Source organism: Orcinus orca, chromosome 19 (genome assembly GCF_937001465.1).
Source record: "Orcinus orca chromosome 19, mOrcOrc1.1, whole genome shotgun sequence".
NCBI classification, from domain to species: domain Eukaryota; kingdom Metazoa; phylum Chordata; class Mammalia; order Artiodactyla; family Delphinidae; genus Orcinus; species Orcinus orca.
In genome coordinates, this window is record NC_064577.1 from 10,146,902 (window position 1) to 10,165,791 (window position 18,890).

At 49.7% G+C, this 18,890-nt stretch overlaps 1 long non-coding RNA gene across 1 annotated transcript in view; it reads left to right on the plus strand.

Annotated features, from left to right (window-relative positions):
* The first annotated feature begins 734 nt into the window (after positions 1-734).
* Positions 735-18,890, plus strand: part of LOC125962103 (uncharacterized) — a 159,381-nt gene continuing 141,225 nt past the window's right edge. The window contains exons 1-2 of the long non-coding RNA XR_007473513.1: positions 735-981; positions 13,977-14,105. This is a non-coding gene — a long non-coding RNA (uncharacterized LOC125962103). The remainder of the gene's footprint in view (positions 982-13,976; positions 14,106-18,890) is intronic.

An 18,890-nucleotide genomic window follows, 5' to 3' on the forward strand; every position in this document is an offset into this window, starting at 1 on the left:
CCACCCCCCCGCACAGCCTTCTCCCCCATCCCTCCCCTCTCAGGGCTTTCAAGGACAGGTTAGGTACGGCCCCATGCTTCTGTATGGCCATTTCACGTGTGCAGAGTTCCTGGCCTAATTACAATGGCTCCGTTACTTCAGGTATTCTCATTAGCGTGAGAATCCGACGAACGAAGAATCTCGCCTTTCCTCCTGCCTCCAATAAAAATATCATTTGAAGATGTAATGGAGCATTTGTCTCTCCTCAGCAGTCTTGAGGCTGGAAGCTTTTAGTGTGACAGTCTCTGGAGGGCAGAGAATTTCTTCCGCTTTGTTCTCTGCCACGGCCCCCGTAGCTAGAATAATGCCTGCCCCATACCACGGGTTCAGAAATACCTGCTGGTCATGACCCAGCATAGTCCATTTCTTTATGAAAAACACGTCTTGATTCCTACATGTGTGAGGACCCTCAGAAAGTATCCAACAGCTTATTTTGCAGATGGAGAAACTGAGGGCCAGAGATGAGAAGGGACACGTCCAAAGTCACAACAGTGAGTTGATGACAGATCCAGGGCTGGGATGAAATGTGTGGCCAGCATTTTCTCCACCAGTCCACTTACAATCTGTGGCTCTATTTGCATGCCAGCATTTTCCTTCTGTGTCACCAATTTTTTTTTTCTCTACTCTTTGATGGCATGATGGGATCCCCCCCCCGCCCCTTTTTAAACCTCCACCCACGCTCTGTTCTTCTGAATGTCTTACGAGGCCCCTGGTTTGCCTGCCTCCTGGCTGACAGGCTCAGCTATCCCAGCCCCCAGCTGGGGCTGCCCGTGGGTCTCACCTCCCCAGCCTGCATTAGGAAGGAAGGACGGAGACCTACGTTCTGCAGAGCTGGTTGCCCAGGGCGGGCTGCGACCACAACCAGACTGCCAGCTCCTTGATGAGTTAGGAGAGAGACACCCAGAGACAGAGGCAGAGGGATCTCTCTCCAGGTGGTTACAGGTAAGCAGTATAACTGGGGACCAGTTGGCAGCCTGTTGCCCCCCTTGTGGCCTGAGAAGTAGGGAAGCAAGTTGGTGAGGGAGAGAGGCATGAGACAGATGTGTAGAGAGGAGAGAGAGGGGGAGAAAGGAAGAGTAGGAAGATAAGAGGGAGAGGAAGAGGGAGCAAAAAGGAGGAAGAAGAGAGAATTTTTAAGATCTGATTCCCCGTGTGCAACACCCATGCACCCTAATAATAAGTCAGACCTTCTGCAGAAGCTGTCAAAACGCCTTAACTAGACCCTCCTAAAGGAAGAGTTGGATGGGATCAGCCGGCAGACAAATGCCCAGTTCACTGAGGTCTGCTGCAGAGTGACCTTGAGTCCGAGGCACAGGCTTCCCTTCCCCTCTGGGCGCAGGCAGGAAGGGGTGAGGGTAGCTCTGTCCAATAGGAAGATAGTACCGGTCAGCTTAGGATTTTCTAGTAGCCATCTTAAAAAAAATGAAAAAGGAAATAGGTGGCGTTAATTTTAACCCAGTCTGTCAAGAATGTTATCATATTACCATTCATGAGACACTTTGCACTCTGATTCTCACACTAAGTCTTTGAAGTATAGTTGATGCTTCCAGCACGTCCCAGTTCAGACCAGCTGAACTCCAGGTGCTCAGTCATCACAGGGCATAGTGGCTACTGTATTGACAGTGAATATACACCCCCTCCTGTTCTGACCCTGGACACTGTAAATTCATTTTACCCATTCTTGAGCTTCATAGAAACATGACCCAACAGTATATTCTCCCCTGTGTTCTCTCACTGCAACAGTGCACAGCCCAGTGCCTTCATCTAGAGGCGTGTTCCGGGAGGTTTTGGCCGGGGGCACCGATGGTAGTTTCGGTGGGGGCTGGGAGGGCTCTATGACAGGCTGAGGGGCTGCCACTTACAGTTGTGCAGGTTGTGCATTGCACAATTCCAGGGGGCCCCTGTTTTCCTCACTGTCATCTTGGCTATGTGCAGTTATTGGAGATCCCCAGTAGATGGCAGGAAAATGTCTTAAGGAAAGTGTAGCTTTTCTTAATCTGCACAGTTGCCTTCTTGGCTAGGGCCAGGCTGCATGTTTCAGCTAAGTTGGCCTGTGAATGTTAGTTTCTGAGGGCAGGGCCTGAGCATGTCCCCAGCTGGTACTATGGGCAGTAGCAGTTGGCCAGAGCCAAGCTGGGAGGGGCAGCCAATGCCTGGGACCCTGGGCTTTCTTCTCCATCCAGCACAATCTCATCCTTGAAGGGGGTGGTGTGTGTGGGGTGCATAGCCAGGGCTGGGATTGGTGGTTAAGACAGGAGGAGGGGTGGTGGCCTCTGAGTTGATCGCCTCTGCAGACTGGCTCCTATTAGATCATTCAAGGCATCCCCCCCACCCCCCCCACCCCCCGCAGGAAGCTCTGGAATGATTTCCAACCTCCATGCCCCAGGTCCGAGTCTGTCTTGCTGGGGTTCTGATCTGAGGGTTAAGGGTGAGTCTCATTTTCCCACCGCACTGCGGGCGTCCTGCTCTATCTCAGGACTCACGCGCGGCCCCGCCTCTTGTACAGTGTGTGAGCCGACATCGATTTTCTCCAGGTCTCCCTGTGGCGCCGGAGAACCTCTCTGTCTTTTCCGGTCTGTCCCCACCTCTGCTGCCTGCGCTCCACCCCAGAAGCTGATCTGTATGGACGTGGCTCCCTCTGGCTTCAGTTGGGTTCTTGGCAACTTCTTCTCCAGAGGAGAGTGAGGTCAGGGTTTTGTTTCCTCTGCTTTCTGCGGGGATCTCCTGGCCTGGCTGATTAAAGGTCACACCTTCTTCAGGGCAGCCCTCTGCACTCATCCCCCACTGTATTAGTCGCCCACGGCCTCTGCACCCATCCCCCACTGTATTAGTGGCCCACGGCTGCTGTAGGAAATCGCCACACATCTGGTGGCTTAAAACGACACAAATCTTACAGTTCTCGAGGTCAGAAGTCTGAAATGAGTCTCAGGGAACTAAAGGCAAGGTGTCAGCAGGGTTGTGTTCCTTCCAGAAGCTCTGGGGGCAGAATTCCTTCCTTCCGTCTTCCGGCTTCTCCGCCTGCCTGCCTTCCTTGGCTCGTGGCTCCACAGCCCTCCATCCCTGCTTCCATCATCACATCTTCTCCGATTCTCTTCTCTCTCTTATAAGGACCTTTGTGATTACACTGGGCCCACCCCAATCACTCTGGATCATTCTCCCCACCTCAAGATCACATTTGCAAAGTCCCCTTTTTCCGTGTAGGGTAACTCATTCCCAGGCTTTGGGATTTATTAGGACCTGGACATCTTTGGGGGACTGTTATTCTGCTGACCATACTTTGTGTCAGAGTTCTGGTCACCACACCCTCCCCTGCTTCCTAGAGTACTAATGGGGCGTGGCTCTTCCTGGTCTGGGGCACTGCACTGTTACACGTGGTTTCACTGTATCCTGCCCTCGCTTTTATAAAGTCCCCTTTCAAAACTTTCCTCGAATTACCAAAGCGACGGTGCTATTGGACCCCTGCTATTCAGATTCCTGCTGAAGCTTGGCTGTTATACCTACCCAGTTAATGTAGTCTTTCCAACAATCTTTGAGGTGGATTTTTCACTCTCCCCCTTCCTCCCCAAAGGCCCATTTTATCTTTGAGGAATTTGGGGGCTGGAGGGGGGTTATGTGACTTGTCCAAGGTTGCATGGGTAGGTCACGGCAGAGCTGGGATTTGAACCGGAACTAACTCTGACCCCAGAGCAGAGCTCTCCCTCCTGCTGTCACTGACTCTTATAGCCTGGACTGGAATTTTTCCATCCATTAGGCTTTCACTCTCTGACTGCTGACATGGTAGTGATTTTCATAAAATACAAGTGACTGTTCCTCGGTGGTCCTCTTGGCTGTCCCCTTGCATTGGAACATTGGGACCTTGCTGCTCTCAGTTTGGTTGTCCAAGTAAAGCTGACCATGACTACTGTCCACTTGCCGTAATGATTCCCTGGGGTCCTTCAGAGATCGTCTCAGTGACACCCGTCCCGCTATCTCCAGGGCCACATCAGAGGTCAGCATAGAATGACGGTTAAGAGCAAGGGCTCTGGAATTGGACAGGCTTGGATTCCTAACCCGGTGTGACCATTTACCAGCTGTGTGATGTTGTGCAAGTTACTTAACCTCTCTGAGCCGTAGTTTCCTCACTTGTACAATGGAGGTTATGATTGTGGCTACCTTATACGGTAGTTGGGAGGCCTGAATTTGTTAATGCGCATTCTGAATTACTTAGAAATGTACTCGTTGGCCATGACAGTGAGTGACCATGTCGGCTGCTTTTATTATTACGATCACTCTGCATGCTGTCACCTCAGGGTCACCCCTACACGCACTGCGGCCGCACCCTAGCAGTCCCAGCCTTACGTTTGCCTTCAGAAAGCCCTTTGTTCAGGTGCCCTCTGTATTTTGGCAGGACCCCCACTGCCTGGCTCTAGGTGACAGTGAATTTTCACAGCCATCCTGTAGCCCTGACAGCTCCTGCCAGTGTGGTAGTGAGGGATACCCGGCCTCGGGGAGACTGCTGCATGTTTTGTGCCAATGTGAATGGTGCAGCCTTTCACGGACATCCCTTTTTTGTAATAAATATTGCAGACGGCCAGCACTGAATCTTCAGTTCTTTCACAGCTACTTTTCAGAACCCCTTTGGGGAATTCTTCGGAAGAAGAGTGACACCAATCTCAAAACTTTGTATTCATCCTGCTGACTGCGTTGCATGTGTCTCTTAGAAATGCCTTTTCCTTTCCTGGGACTTTGCATCTCTGGCTGGCCCCTCACGGCTGCCCTGTCAGCTCCTGGGGCTGGCATCAGAAGGCCTCATCTCTGTCCGGGGCTTGTCAATGGCCCTGAGTTCAGATGTGAGGAAGGAACATGAAAAACATTCTTTGGCCCACCTGGAGGGGAAGCTTGGCAATGGGGTAGCGGCAGCAGAGAGGCTTCCTCTGATTCAGTGAAGCCATCAGCTGTCTCTCCAAATGCTCCTTCCCCTCTGTGCCTTGTTTTGGTTAATTTAAGAACAGCTGCCCTCAGTGGGAACCGATTTCTGGCGGTGTGCAGAAGCCAGCTTCCCAGGAAGGCTGCTGGCGTGGGATCGGCCGGTTAGCTGGGGATTTAGAGCCGGGGATCATCAGAGTGCCACTTAACTGCTTTCTTCCCTTCGTGAGGAGCCCCCATCATTCAGGATGAGTAACTTGGTTATTCCTGGGGAGAGTTAGAAGCGTCTTGAGAGCCTAGAACTATGATAGAAGGAGTCTTGTGACAGACCAGATGGGTGGTCACCAAAGCCTTTTCCTTCTATCCCTGGACACACGACTGGCCTGCTTCCCAGTTCCGCCTGCAGTTAGATGGGTCCATGCGCCTGAGCTCTGGCCAGCGGAATGGGGGTGGAGGTGATGCACACCGCTTCTGAGCTTGGCACCTAAAACCCTTGCATGATCGCCTTCCTATCTGCCGAATGATGGTGCCCAGGTGTCACTGAAGCCGCATGCTTCGTGGACCATGTAACCAGGATGCTTCTCCTCACTTGCCGTCTCTTTGCCTTTTCCTCACATCCTTCCTTTCTCTTTCTTTATCCTTGGCCTTCCGCTTCTCAGTTGCCTTCTGTAAAATATTTTACCCATTAGGTATGAGATTCCTGACTTTCAAACTATTCAGTACTGACACTTTCTGGGGAATCCATCTATCCCTACCCACACTGCCAAGAATGGGATCAGCAAAGCCAGTAAAATTCCAAATGGAGGACCCATTCTCCTAGGATGGAGATGAAGTTATGGGAGAGCTGATAACACTGCCTCTAGCTGCAAATCCAGATGGTTCCTCAATATTGTGAAAAATTAATTCCTAGTTATCTTTGAAATAAAGAAACAGAAAGCACAGATACTTAATATCTCTCAGTAAATTCCATTGTGTTCTGAGCACAAGAGTTCAAGTCACTAGCAAGGAAGGATGACTATGTCTTCGTCTCCAAGTCCACATTTTATGGGGCTTGTCGTTGTAGCCCACCACAAGGCAAGTAAAATTCCACGGTCATAATCAGATTTGTCAGTAAGGATTTCTTCCCGCTAAAACTGAGATGGTTCTGTGAGTAAATCTCAAACAGGGGAATGCATCTAATTAGAATTATAATGATACTGCCCAACTTGCACTGTAGTATTCCAACCAATTTTATTCTTTTTTATTTTATTTATTTATTTATTATTTTTTGGCTGCATTGGGTCTTCGTTGCTACGTGCAGGCTGTCTCTAGTTGCAGTGAGTGGGGTCTACTCTTTGTTGCGGTGCACGGGCTTCTCATTGCTGTGGCTTCTCTTGTTGCAGAGAATGAGCTCTAGGCATGCGGGCTTCAGTAGTTGTGGTGTGAGGGCTCGGTAGTTGTGGGTAGCGGGCTCTAGAGTGTAGGCTCAGTAGTGGTGGCGCACGGGCTTAGTTACTCTGTGGCATCTTCCTGGACCAGGGCTCAAACCCGTGTCCCCTGCACTGGCAGGCGGATTCTCAACCACTGCGCCACCAGGGAAGCCCTATTCTTTTTAAAATTGCCAATTTAAAAATACTTCCATTCGAAAGATAAGCAAAGATTAGCTCTCAATTTTCAATTTTGGCTTCAATCTTACTTTAATGCAGCATCTTTCACCAGTGGGTTGTTTTTTTTTTTGTTTTTTTTTTCCTGCAACCTTCAGCTGCTGCATTAAAATCTTCTCAGGAAAGAAACACCCACCCTGGTTTTGAGTAAAGAAAAAGTGAAATTACTAAATAAAACACAAACGATCTAAAGAGACACGTGAAGCTGGAAGACAGATCTGAAGGAATTGAGTTATCTGTCGCTTGTTCATTATAGCTGTGGGCTTACTGAGTCACAGCCTCCTGTCTTCCAAGGGAAAAAAGAATCATCCAACAAATGGTTTAAAATAATAAAACCTGAAACCACACATCATCCTTTCATCTTCATGAGAGTCCAGTTCATAATAACGTTTTGTATCAGATAGTTCTGAAGTCCCCCCTCCTCCCATTGTTTGTTGGCTCAAGCATTGAAAAAGGCACCAAATTACCAGCTGTGGGGGTGGGGGTGGGCGGAAACTGTGCTGCTTTCAGGAATGAACTTCCTGGCAATCACGCCTACTCAAACCTTCATTCCAGTTTAATTACTTAAGCTACGTGTCCAACAGTGGTATCAGGTTATTGAACAAACACAGCATCTTGACACGGATGCTGAAAGCTGCCTTTGTTGAGTGATTACTGGGCATACGCAGTCCCTTTTCCAGAAATGTGCCGTTCATTCAGTTGGAGCTCTCCTGCCCTTCCTTCCCCAGGCTCTGGCCAGACAAGCGTCTGAACAGGGCTGCTGTGGGGAGGGCGAATGGCACTCCTTTTAGGGCAATTCCCAGACTACTCTGGACCAGGGATACCTTTTATGATCAAGTCTGAATTTCTAGATTTCAGACGTTATCTTTGTCCTATTAGGAATCCGAGGCTTAAGCGCTTGTAGATCCCACTTGCCAGCTCTTTCTTTACTTCTTCCAGCTTCCCAACACAGTTAAATCACAATTTTGGCTAAGTCAGTGCTTTGTGTTTGTATTATTATGACTGTATAAATGTTTTCACTGCCAAGCCAGAGTTATGACCCGATGATGCTTCCTTTCACGTCCTTGATTGGCTTTTTGCTTTCATTGTATTTTGTTGAATCTCATCTGGTCCCCATGGCTTTGACCATCAGGAATATACTGATGACTGTCACATTCCTGTCCCTAGCCCAGACCTCTACCTTGAACTTCAGACCTCTATATCCAGTCACTTTCTCAACATCTCCACTTGGACGTCCAATAAACTCTCAACCTTAATGTGTCTAAAACACAACCTCTTATCTTTCCTCCTCCGCTCCCTTCCCCCTACATTCACCTGTATTCTCCCCTGTCCTGGTGAGCAGACACTCCATCCTTCTGATAGCTCAGGCTAAGAACTTTGGACCCCTTCTGATGCTCCTCTGTCTCTCATACTCCACATCCAATCTCAGCAAATTCTGTCACCTGTGCCTGCAAAATACACACAGAATCTGTTTCTCACCACCTCTGTCTGCCAGCGTCCTGTCCGAGCCACCTTTAGCTCCTCCCAGTCAGATTCTTACAGTATGCCCCGTAATTGGTCTCTCTGCTTCCACCGTTGTTCTCTGACAATCTATTTCAACACAGCGTTTGGAGTGATTCTTTTAAAAGATAAGATGTTCCCGTTGTCCCTTTGGATCCACTCTGGCCCTCGTCTAGTTCTCTCCGTGCCCTCGGAGGTTGACCACAGGGACCAAATCAAGAGGATCCCTTGCTTTCTGGCTTGTGCTTGGGTTTGGCCAGTGGGAGGCCTTGGCAGGAGATCAAATGTAGGACAAGAGTGAGGTCAGGGGGTTGGTTGTGTCGTGGCTGAAGGTGGCAGGTCCTATCATGAAGCCCTCTCTGCAGTTACTCTCTCCAGATGCTGGTGACTGTTTCCTCCCCTTCAGGTCCAGAGATAGGCCTCTCACTGTTACCAGCCCTGGGTACCACTCTCTCTCTACCTCTTGATTTCCCTTAACCCTGCCCACACTTTTGTAAATGGGTGCTCTCATCACAGGCTGCTGCATTGTTCCAGTGAGAGGACCATGTGTTTCTAGCTGAGGCCCCACTGATCAGCCTCCTTCACCCCATCCTTCTAGTGCCCACTCATCATTCTGACCTCAGCCCAAATGTCACTCCCTTTAGGAAGCTTCACCTGAGCAGTGTAATGTTTTACTCATTCCTAGAGCCCTCTTTTCATCCTTCGGGGTACTTTTTGATAGTTTAATCATCTGCTGTCTTCTTTTTTGCTAAACTCTGGTTCCATCTTCAGGGATGGGTCTAGTGCCCATCCTCTTATCCCCAGACCCTAGCAGAGGGTCTTTGGGGACCCAGGAAACATTGCTTCAATGATGGAGCGAATGAATGACTGAAAAGACCCTCTCCTCCAAGAGGCCTTCCAGGGTCTTCCAGGAGAGCAGCATCTCTTCTTTCTCAGCATCAGTGGCAATAGCCCATGCCAATCTTGTAGCGTTTCTCTCTTTTAGTTAATTAATTAATTTTATTTATTTATTTTTGGCTGTGTTGGGTCTTTGTTGCTGCGCACTGGCTTTCTCTAGTTGTGGCGAGCGGGGGCTACTCTTCGTTGCGGTGTGCGGGCTTCTCGTTGCAACGGCTCCTCTTGTTGTGGAGCACGGGCTCTAGGCGCGTGGGCTTCAGTAGTTGCGGCATGCGGGCTTCAGTAGTTGTGACTCGTGGGCCCTAGAGCGCAGGCTCAGTAGTTGTGGTGCACGGGCTTAATTGCTCCACGGCATGTGGGATCTTCCCGGACCAGGGCTCGAACCCGTGTCCCCTGCATTGGCAGGCAGATTCTTAACCACTGCGCCACAAGGGAAGCCCGCATTTGTCTCTTTTTACCTTGCTCTCTGTGGTTTGTGGCCATGCCTGCCAGCTCTCCCCACCCTGATCTCTCTCTGGATGACCTAGGTCTCAACCCTTTTGAATCTCCAGCACCTCGAGCAGTGCCCGGCACATAGTAGGTACACAATAAACAGTTGAGAGGTAAATCAATGATGGAATGCCTGAGTTTGGGAATAGACCTTGTTTATCTGGCTCAACACCAGATGCCCCGGGGTGGCTTATTTAATTGTCATTTTCTTTGTGAATTCATTATGGTTTTATTTCAGTGTTGTTTTTTTCCCCAAAAATCTGCTTCTCCCTGGGCCTGCAGAGATTGCTTTGAACCAGGCCGATCAAATGCTGGCCAGCTGTGTGAGGAGGGAACACAGGGCCAGGGGAGAAGGAAGCTGGAGACAGGCAAAGATAGAGCCCTGGAAACCACAGACCAAACCCCAAAGAATGCAACAGTCACGACACCACAGCCAGAGAGACGGCTGAGCCCGCAGCCCCACGACCGTGTTCCTCTCTCAGGGGGCGCCTGGGGCTCAGAGACAGCATCTTGGCAGTGCAAGTGGGGCTGGTGCCTTCTACCCCAGCTGTCCCTGAGTCCTCACTTTCTCAGCCCTGCCTACCCCTACCAGGCAACTGTCTCCAAATCCAGCTGATTCCTTCCTTCCGGGGCACAGTGGGGGCAAAGGCATGGTCTCTGGGGTCAGATGGGTCTGAGTTTCAGTCTTGGCTTTGCTACTTCTAGCTGTGTGACCTTGGCCTTCATCTCCCCAAGCCATAGTCTCCTTATCCACAAAGTAGGAATGATAATAATGCTCATTGCAGACCGCTGTGAGGATTAGAGGGGGTCACAAATAAGGAGTGATGAGCACAGTGTGTAATGTTGGCTTTGATTAAAATTGATGCTATTGTCGACTGTTGTTTTCATACTTGTTTCAATGGCCTGAGCCCAGGCCTTTGGCTGCTAAGAGGGTGCCCAATAAAGGGCACCATATCCAGCCAGTGGTGGAATGAGCTCCCCATCACTGGAGGTAATCAAGAAGCTACCAGATGACTTTTCTTTTTAGATGTTGGGGGTAGGAGTTTATTAATTAATTAATTTATTTTTACTGTGTTGGTTCTTCGTTTCTGTGCGAGGGCTTTCTCTAGCTGTGGCAGGCGGGGGCCACTCTTCATCGCAGTGCGCGGGCCTCTCACTATCACGGCCTCTCTTGTTGCGGAGCACAGGCTCCAGACGTGCAGGCTCGGTAGTTGAGGCTCACGGGCCTAGTTGCTCTGCGGCATGTGGGATCCTCCCAGACCAGGGCTTGAACCCGTGTCCCCTGCATTAGCAGGCAGATTCTCAACCTCTGCGCCACCAGGGAAGCCCCAACCAGATGACTTTTGTTGGGCTTTATGCCCTGGATGGGAGTAGTGAGGGCCAGGGTGGTTGGCCTGGAGGGTCCCCAGTCAGTTACTGAGGAGAGGTTTTCATTCTGTTAAACAGTGAGCCGGGGACTCCATGTGTTAGCGTGATGCCTGGCAATTAAAATCGGAAGAGTAATCTGAAGAGAGTTTCAGCTCCGTTGTTTGCCCTTGTAATCTGGTCTGTTGCCATGGGAACGGCAAGTGATTGCAATCACCACTGTTTGTATTGTGAGCTCGCTCCCATCAATATGGCTTTTGAAAAATAAGAAATACAAATCCTGACTTCGGCATGCCACTCATTACTATTCAGAGCAAACCCCTGAGAAGTTCTGTCAAACGCTTCCTTCCCGGTGCACAGGCTCTGGTTTGGAAATTCCCAGCAGCCCAGCTCCCGGCCTGCTTCCTTTCTGCCCCTCTCAGCCAGGTGGATCTGCAGAGGATGTGTGCAGAGGACCGTCACCCGCTGCCCAGAGGAGTCTGGGTGAAGATTTGCCACCTGGCTTCCCTTACTGCTGCCTGTGGCACTCCATTCCAAGCTCATTATTATTATGTCAATGGCTCATAATCACCTTACTTACCACTTTCTGAAGATGAAGAGAGAGATGTTGTCCAAGGTCAGAGTCCTTGCAGAGTGATGGGTGGGGAAGAACAGGTCGCTTGCATCTGCATCTGAGAGGTTTATGACATGTCCCGGCTCATGGGTGCCTGCAGGGACTCAGCTGCACCCAACCCGCCTTGCCCAATCCCCCAGATCTCTTTGGCCGGATGCTCAAATCCAGAGGCTGCCTGGAGGGACATCACTCTAGCCTCCTTCAAGTGAACCCCCGATGCCTTTGTCTCCCCCTTATGCTTACAGAATGGGTTATTGGGAGATTGTGAAAATGTTGGCCTAATGCCTGGAGATAATTGATTATAGCATTTTTCTTTGAGTAAGGAGACTCCGGAGAATGTCTGATCCCACCCTGTGGTAACAACTGAGAATAAACTCCGAGTGAGGAATTGACTTGCCAGAGGTCACGTAATAAGAGAGGGTCTCCCAGCTCCTGTCTCTTGGTTCTGTGTAAATCTAATCTCGTTTGCGGGGCATGCACCCAGGGTACTTTATTTCATAAACTTTACAAAATTAAAACTACTTTGTATTTGAACTACATACATACTTTAGATCACTTTTCTTAGGTAAGATGCAAGTTGGAATAACATTTTTAAAAAAAATGAGTTGAATTCTAGAAATTGGTACTTTGTTGATATTATGTTCTCAACCCAGAGCCACAGGCTAGGGGAAGGGATAGACCCTCACTGATTTCAAAATCAGCCTTGACCTCCGGGCCTGGTTCTGGGAATCTTCTAGCTGTGTGACCTTGGGGGATCCACTTCACCTCTTGGGCCCTCTGTATCCTTTTCTGTAAAATGGGGAGAATGGAGCTTGCCTTGTCGACCTCACAGTATTTATGAGGCTTCCCATGAGTTCATGGCTGTGGATGCATTTTATCAGGTGTAAAGAATTGTATTGAATTGTGGCTGTTATTTCATTTATTTTTTTACAATTAATTTTTTTAACATCTTTATTGGAGTATAATTGCTTTACAATGGTGTGTTAGTTTCTGCTTTATAACAAAGTGAATCAGCTATACATATACATACATCCCCTATGGCTGTTATTGTTACAGATTCTTAGAGTTAGGTCTCCTGGTTTCACTAGGACTAGAATTTCTTTTCTAGGCCAAATGTCTACGTGGTGAATCTAAGTTTTTACTCTTTTTGTTTGGATGAAAATTACTCCCCTTTGATATTTTGACATTGCATTAATCTAAGATTCTCTGGTGTAGATGATAAGCCAATCAAGCATGTTCAAGTTACCCACCCACCTCCAAACCTCCAGGGTCTAACTCTACAGATGATCTAGGTGTTCATTCATTCATTCATTCAACACGTACTATGTGCCAGGCCCTGTGCTGAGCTCCAGGAGTCAATGGTAAATACATACAATGGTCCCTGCTTTGTGAAGCTTCCATCAATTCTCTGCCTTTCCCATCAGCTCCCTGGTAGCACCACGGTTTTCAGCCTGGTATTTGAGGTACCTTGTTTTTTTTTTAATGACCTGGCATTTCTTCTGGCTTTTTTTTTTAAATTATTTTTATTTTAATTATTATTTATATTTATTTTTGGCTGTGTTGAGCCTTCATTGCTATGCCTGGTCTTTCTCTAGTTGCAGCGAGCGGGGCCTACTCTTCGTTGTGGCGTGTGGGCTTCTCATTGTGGTGGCTTCTCCTGTTGCGGAGCACGGGCTCTAGGTGAGCGGGCTTCAGTAGTTGTGGCACATGGGCTCAGTAATTGTGGCTCGCAGGCTCTAGAGCGCAGGCTCAGTAGTTGTGGTGCACGGGCTTAGTTGCTCCGCAGCATGTGGGACCTTCCCAGATCAGGGCTCAAACCCGTGTCCCCTGCATTGGCAGGAGGATTCTTAACCACTGCCCCACCAGGGAAGCCCTGGGGTACCTTTTAGAAAGCCTCAGAAAGAGACGTGAAGTCTTATCTTAAAAACAGCTGCATTTTCAGTTTAAACTAGACTCTGATCCTTCTAGGGCTGGAGCCATGTCTTGTGGACCCCTCTGTGTCCCCAGATGGAGCACAGAGCCTGCCACATAGTAGAGGCTGGGTATTAGTAGAATGTAACTAAATTCCCAGAGATGGCTGGCTAGCCAGTTGCCGAAGACCCATGCATGCTTTCCATCCCGCAGTGTAGCATTGTTGCTGGGAAGTGATTGCCCAGCCAGGGACTACATTTCCATCTAGGTAGGGACACATGGATGTACGTGAAAGTGATGTGTGACATTTCTGGCTGAAGGAGCTTAGGAAGTAGGTATTCCTTTATCAGCCCCTTATCCCCTTTGCCAGTTGGAAGTAGGAGTCAAACTATAGCCCATGGGCCAAATCTGCCCTGCTGCGTGTTCTTGTAAATAAAGTTTTATTGAAATTTGCTACTTGTTTTTGTAAATAAAGTTTTATTAGAACACAGCCATGCCCATTCGTTTAATATCATCAATGCCCACTTTCTCCCTACAATGGCAGAGTTCAGTAGTTGTGACAGAGGTGGTCTGGCCCACAAAGCCTAAAATATTTACACTCTGGCCCTTTACAGAAAAAGTTTGCAGAGCCTTGCCCTGGAGGATGGTGTGGACACAAGATGGAGAGAACCAGCGTCTCTGAATCCTTAAGGGGAGGAAATTTGTTTGCCAGCCAGGAACACCCACTCACCCTGGACTCTTAGGTGAGTGAGAGGTGATCTTTCATTGTGTCAAGATCTTAAATTTCTGATGTTTATCCAGCAGGAGCTAGCATTATTCTAATTGATCCGCAGGCCATATCAGAAGTGTGCTGGGTGGGCGACTGCTTCCAGACTTCTTGATGAATTTGTATTTGAATCTGTGCAGAATTGATTTCCCAAGGTCACTGACGCAGCCACAGAGTGGCAAGGGACAGAGACAAAACTAACTTGCCTCAGCTGTTGTGGGGAGGGTCATTGAAAGGATGCCCACGCGCACAGGAGAGACAGGGATCATACAGCAACCCAGGGACGAGACGGGCAGAAGGGGGAGGCCTCCTGGGACCTGGAACTGAACCCAGGACAGTGTGTGAGGTGGGTGACAACATGGGCTGTGGATTGAGATGGCCCGGGTTTGAACCCTGCGCCTGCCACTTACTGGCTGGGTGACCTTGGCAAGTTCCTTCGTGTCTCTGAGCCTGTATCCCCGTCTCTTAAATGGGAGTAATAACAGACCTAAGTTGTTATGAGGAATAAATGACTTCTGCTGCTAAGGAGCTTGGCATGGTTAGGGTGCTAGTGCTGGGGGTGGGCCCTAGGTGCGCAGAGGGGACGCGGAGTCTGGAGCAGGGGGGGCCACTGCCCAGCCGGTGGTGCAACTGCTCCTCCAGTGGCCCGAGGCAGATCCATGCTTTACTCCCTCCTGTTCGTCACCCTCCCTTATCTAATCACATTGTGTCCTGTCCATTTTACCTCCAAAATATCTCTCAGATCTGTCCATTTCTGTCTGCCGCCTCCATCACCTCCACCTGGTCGCAGCTGCTCTCTCTTCCTGTCTGGACGCTCGGTAAACCCTCCTGCCTGTCTTCACGACATCCCATGGCCTCCCTCAGATCTCTTCTCTTGACAAAAGCCAGAGTGAGGTCTCTTCTAGGTGCAGACCTGTTCATGTTATTGCCATCTTAAGGCAGACAAAGCTGCTTCCCGATGGCCGCCGGCTCCGCCGTCCTCTGTCTCCATCCTCCTGATGCCTGAATTCCCTCAGTTCTGTGGGGTTGCCGTGACCCCCTCCCCCGCCTTCCTCCAGGGTCCCTGCACACCCTGCTCCTTCCACTGACAGCACGCAAAAAAAAAAAAAAAAAAAAAAAGGCACTGGAAAATGAGGAGGGCGGACAGGATAATCTCGGGACTCCAGCTCTGACACTCCAGGCATATTGGGTGGAGCGGGGAAGGGCGTGAAGTTGCTCTGAGCGTCCTGGGAGGAGGGTGTTATAAAAGTGCCATCCTTGCTGGAGGCAGGAGGGTCTGCTGGCTTGGCCCCGTACCTTCCTCTCTGCTAAATCTCAGGGTCACACCAGCCGAGGAGACAGCCAAGGAGACAGTTTGTTGTCAAAATGACCAAGTTCACTTTGGGCGTATTGAAGAAAAAAAAAGCTATTTCCTAGTGTCTAAATCTCATTAAAAAAGCAATTTTGCGATCAATTACAATGCAATTTAGCCACTAACTGTTTAATTATATTAAAAAAAAAGACAAAGAAGCAGCAGAAGCGAGTTTGTTCTTCCTGTCCTTATATTTATGAGCCGGGCTGAAAGAGCTTGTCTTTGGAGGGCTTTGGTGTAGAATAAGTGGCCATCTTGGCCCAATTACCTTACAAGTTAAACTTTCCAAGTCAATATATTATATTCACCCGAGGAGGTTGTATCGTTTGGAGTATACTGGAGTGGGAGAGATTCATTTTTCTCCGAGAGCTCGGACCTTTCTTATTCTGGCACGCGCTATAAAAATTGTATCATTCTAGGCGGCTTTTATTAAAGGAACATTATTTCTGTAAATTATTTTTTAATGCTGTGGAAGAGTTTGCCCTCTGGAGTCATCTCAGTTGAGGAATTGGGGGATGAAATAGAGACTTGAGTCTACAGAGGGCTGGGGGACATCAAGGCTGGGGAGGGAGATACAGAGAAGGCTGGACGTGGGCAGGTCTGCTGTCCCCATAGGGAAAGAGCTTGGAGGGAGAACATGGCATCTGGGCCACGTGGGGCGGGGACCATGGGTGCTGCACCCACGTGCTCCTTATCCTGAGGGAGAGAGGATGGGCTCCCCTCAGGGGCTTCTGTTGCTGGTGAAGGGCAGTATGGAATCCAAGGCAGAGACGCTGGCCCCCCTTCCCATCGCCTTGTCCTCAGGCCTGTTCTCACTCAGGGATCCCCGGATCCTCTTCTGTGCTCTCTGGTCTATGTCCAACTCCCCTCTTCTCCTGGTGGACGCTCTCCAGCCCATGCCCTGCGGCCACTAGCACCGTCCACTCTGTCCTTCTGGCCCGGTGGGCTCCCTTCTTGCCATGGGAGGGGTATTGGCTACAGAGGGCCCGAATACCTGGGTCTTTGGAAATATTCAAGGGAGGTTTACTTTTGCTTTCCTTCTGCCTGTTGAGGGTCCTTTTTGGTATCAAGAGGCAGAATGGTTATGGCAGGCGTGTTGGCTGCAGAAGATAAATCACTAATGTTGATATTTTTGTCTTTAAAAATGTCTGCATTAATGTTGCATGTGGGTCAGAAGATGCATTAAAGCCATGGAGGGAAATGATGCATTTCAGCCCCTGGAACATCAGTGGTGTGGTTAGAGCCTGATGCCCGCAAAGCTTTGGCCGTGGGTTATGTTCATAGAAATCTTTAAGCTTCACAGCAAGAAATTCTGTTCCTTGTTCTCAGGCTGAGTCTCACCTGTAGCTCCTGTGAGCCCTGATTCTGGCTACAGGCTGAGGACTGATCCCAGCCCTGGGCTGAGCTCTGACCCCAATTCCAGACTGAGCTCTGGCCCCAGCCCAAGACTGAGGTCTGAACACTAGTCCCAGAATGAGCTTGGATCTTTGCGTGGTCAGTGCTGTGAGCCAGCCGTAGCCAAGCTCAGCCCCTCCATTGTCACAAGCACATGCCAGCATCACAGGGAAGCCCGTTGGGACGTGACTTTCATCCAGGTCCTGCACCCACGAGGCTCGGAGCCTCCCACAAGTGGAGGAAAGATGACTGAAGCTCTTCCAAATCATAAGTGCTGTTGCTCAAACATGTGGAGGGAGGCCTGGGGAAGATGAAGAAAGTGAGCATTTTACCCAAACACCAGCTGGACCCACCATCTGCTCAGCAACTGTCCCTTTGAAGATGCCACAGCTTCCTCTCACCTCCCCCACTGCTGTGGACCTAATGTGTATCCCCCACCCCAAGTTCATATGTTGAAATTCTCATCCTCAGTGTGATGGTATTTGGAGGTGGGACCTTTGGGAGGTGATTAGAGTTAGATGAGGTCATGAGGGTGGGGCCCTCAGGATGGGATTAGTTCCCTTCTAAAAAGAGGACAAGACACAGAGCGAGCTCTCTCTTCACCACATGAGGACACAGCAAGCAGGCAGCCATCTGCACACCAGAAAGAGGGCTCTCACCAGACACTTAATCTGCAGGGACCTGGATCAGGGACTACCCAGCCTCCAGAACTGGGAGAAATCAATGTTTGTTGTTTCAGCCACTGGTATCTATGGCACCTTATTGCAGCAGCCCTAACGGACTAAGACCCCTCCCCCACCCGTTCTTGGCTACAGGCTCTTCATTTGGCTTAGATCATCAGGCACTGCTTCTGGGAAGCCATAAAAAAGTGATGACAACGATGATGATGATGATGGTGATGAAGGCCAGTACTTACTATGTGCTGGGCACTGGGTTACGTGTTTTGCCCGTGTGATTTCATAGAACCCTTACAACTCTGTAGGCTCCATCTCCTTGTCTGTTTGACAGAGGGGTTCCGTGACTTACGGGGGCCCAGGAAAGATGCAAACTTAGGCCTTTCTGATTTCATGGAGGATGATTTAACCCCCATGCTGCTTCCCAGGAACGGCTTTAAGCAGAGAAATGAAGTGGTCATATCTACACTTTAGGAAGATCATCTGGGCTGCGGGCACCCATGTGGGGTGGATTTGAGAGGGAGAGTGTGGAGGCCTGGAGGCTGCCCCAGAGTCCTGCCCTCCGTAGACGCAGCAGTGAATCCTCCACAGGGAGAAGCCAAGGAGCCAGTCATCCCCCCCACCCCACCCCGCCACCTGCTGGTCTGAACTCATCCCAGGACACGGCAGCTTCACGAGTAAAGGCTCTGAGACCCAAGAGGTGGCCAGAGCTTCCACATCCTTCCCAGCCAATGTGCATCGCCGGTCAGCTTGGCCAGCCTTGACCACTCTGTTTTCTACTTTATCTAATTCCCAGTCAGCCTGGTTCTGGGCCATTGCTGCCCAGACAGAACACATAATTATGTATTGATTTCCTTCCAAAGATGCACGGCCTTGAGTTAACACGGCACTTTTATGGCCCTACATAAACACAACCTGAGGAGCAAGAGGGTTCGATTTTGGGGGGAAATCAGAGGATCCTGACTCTGAGGTGGGGAGGGGAGGGCCTGTCACGACACAGGAGTGAGAACAGCCACCACAGGACTTTGGAGGAGGGAGCGAGCTGGCCTCTGGGGGGATGCAGATGCTACTGGAGGCTGGGTGGGTGGGGGGTTGGCCATGGAGGGGAAACAAAACCCTGCTGTCAACCTTGATCATTGGTAAAGGAGTACAGATTCTGTGTGTCAATTTGTCCATCTATGTACCTCTCCCCCATCAGTACAGTTTTCCACGAATTCCCCCCGGTGATTAAGTTTCATGTTGCTCTGCCAGATGACATATTCTCCCACTTTCCTGGTCCTCCAGGGACTGTCGGAAATACAGGCCAAGCACTCTTACCTCAAAATTACATTAAGGAGTTTAA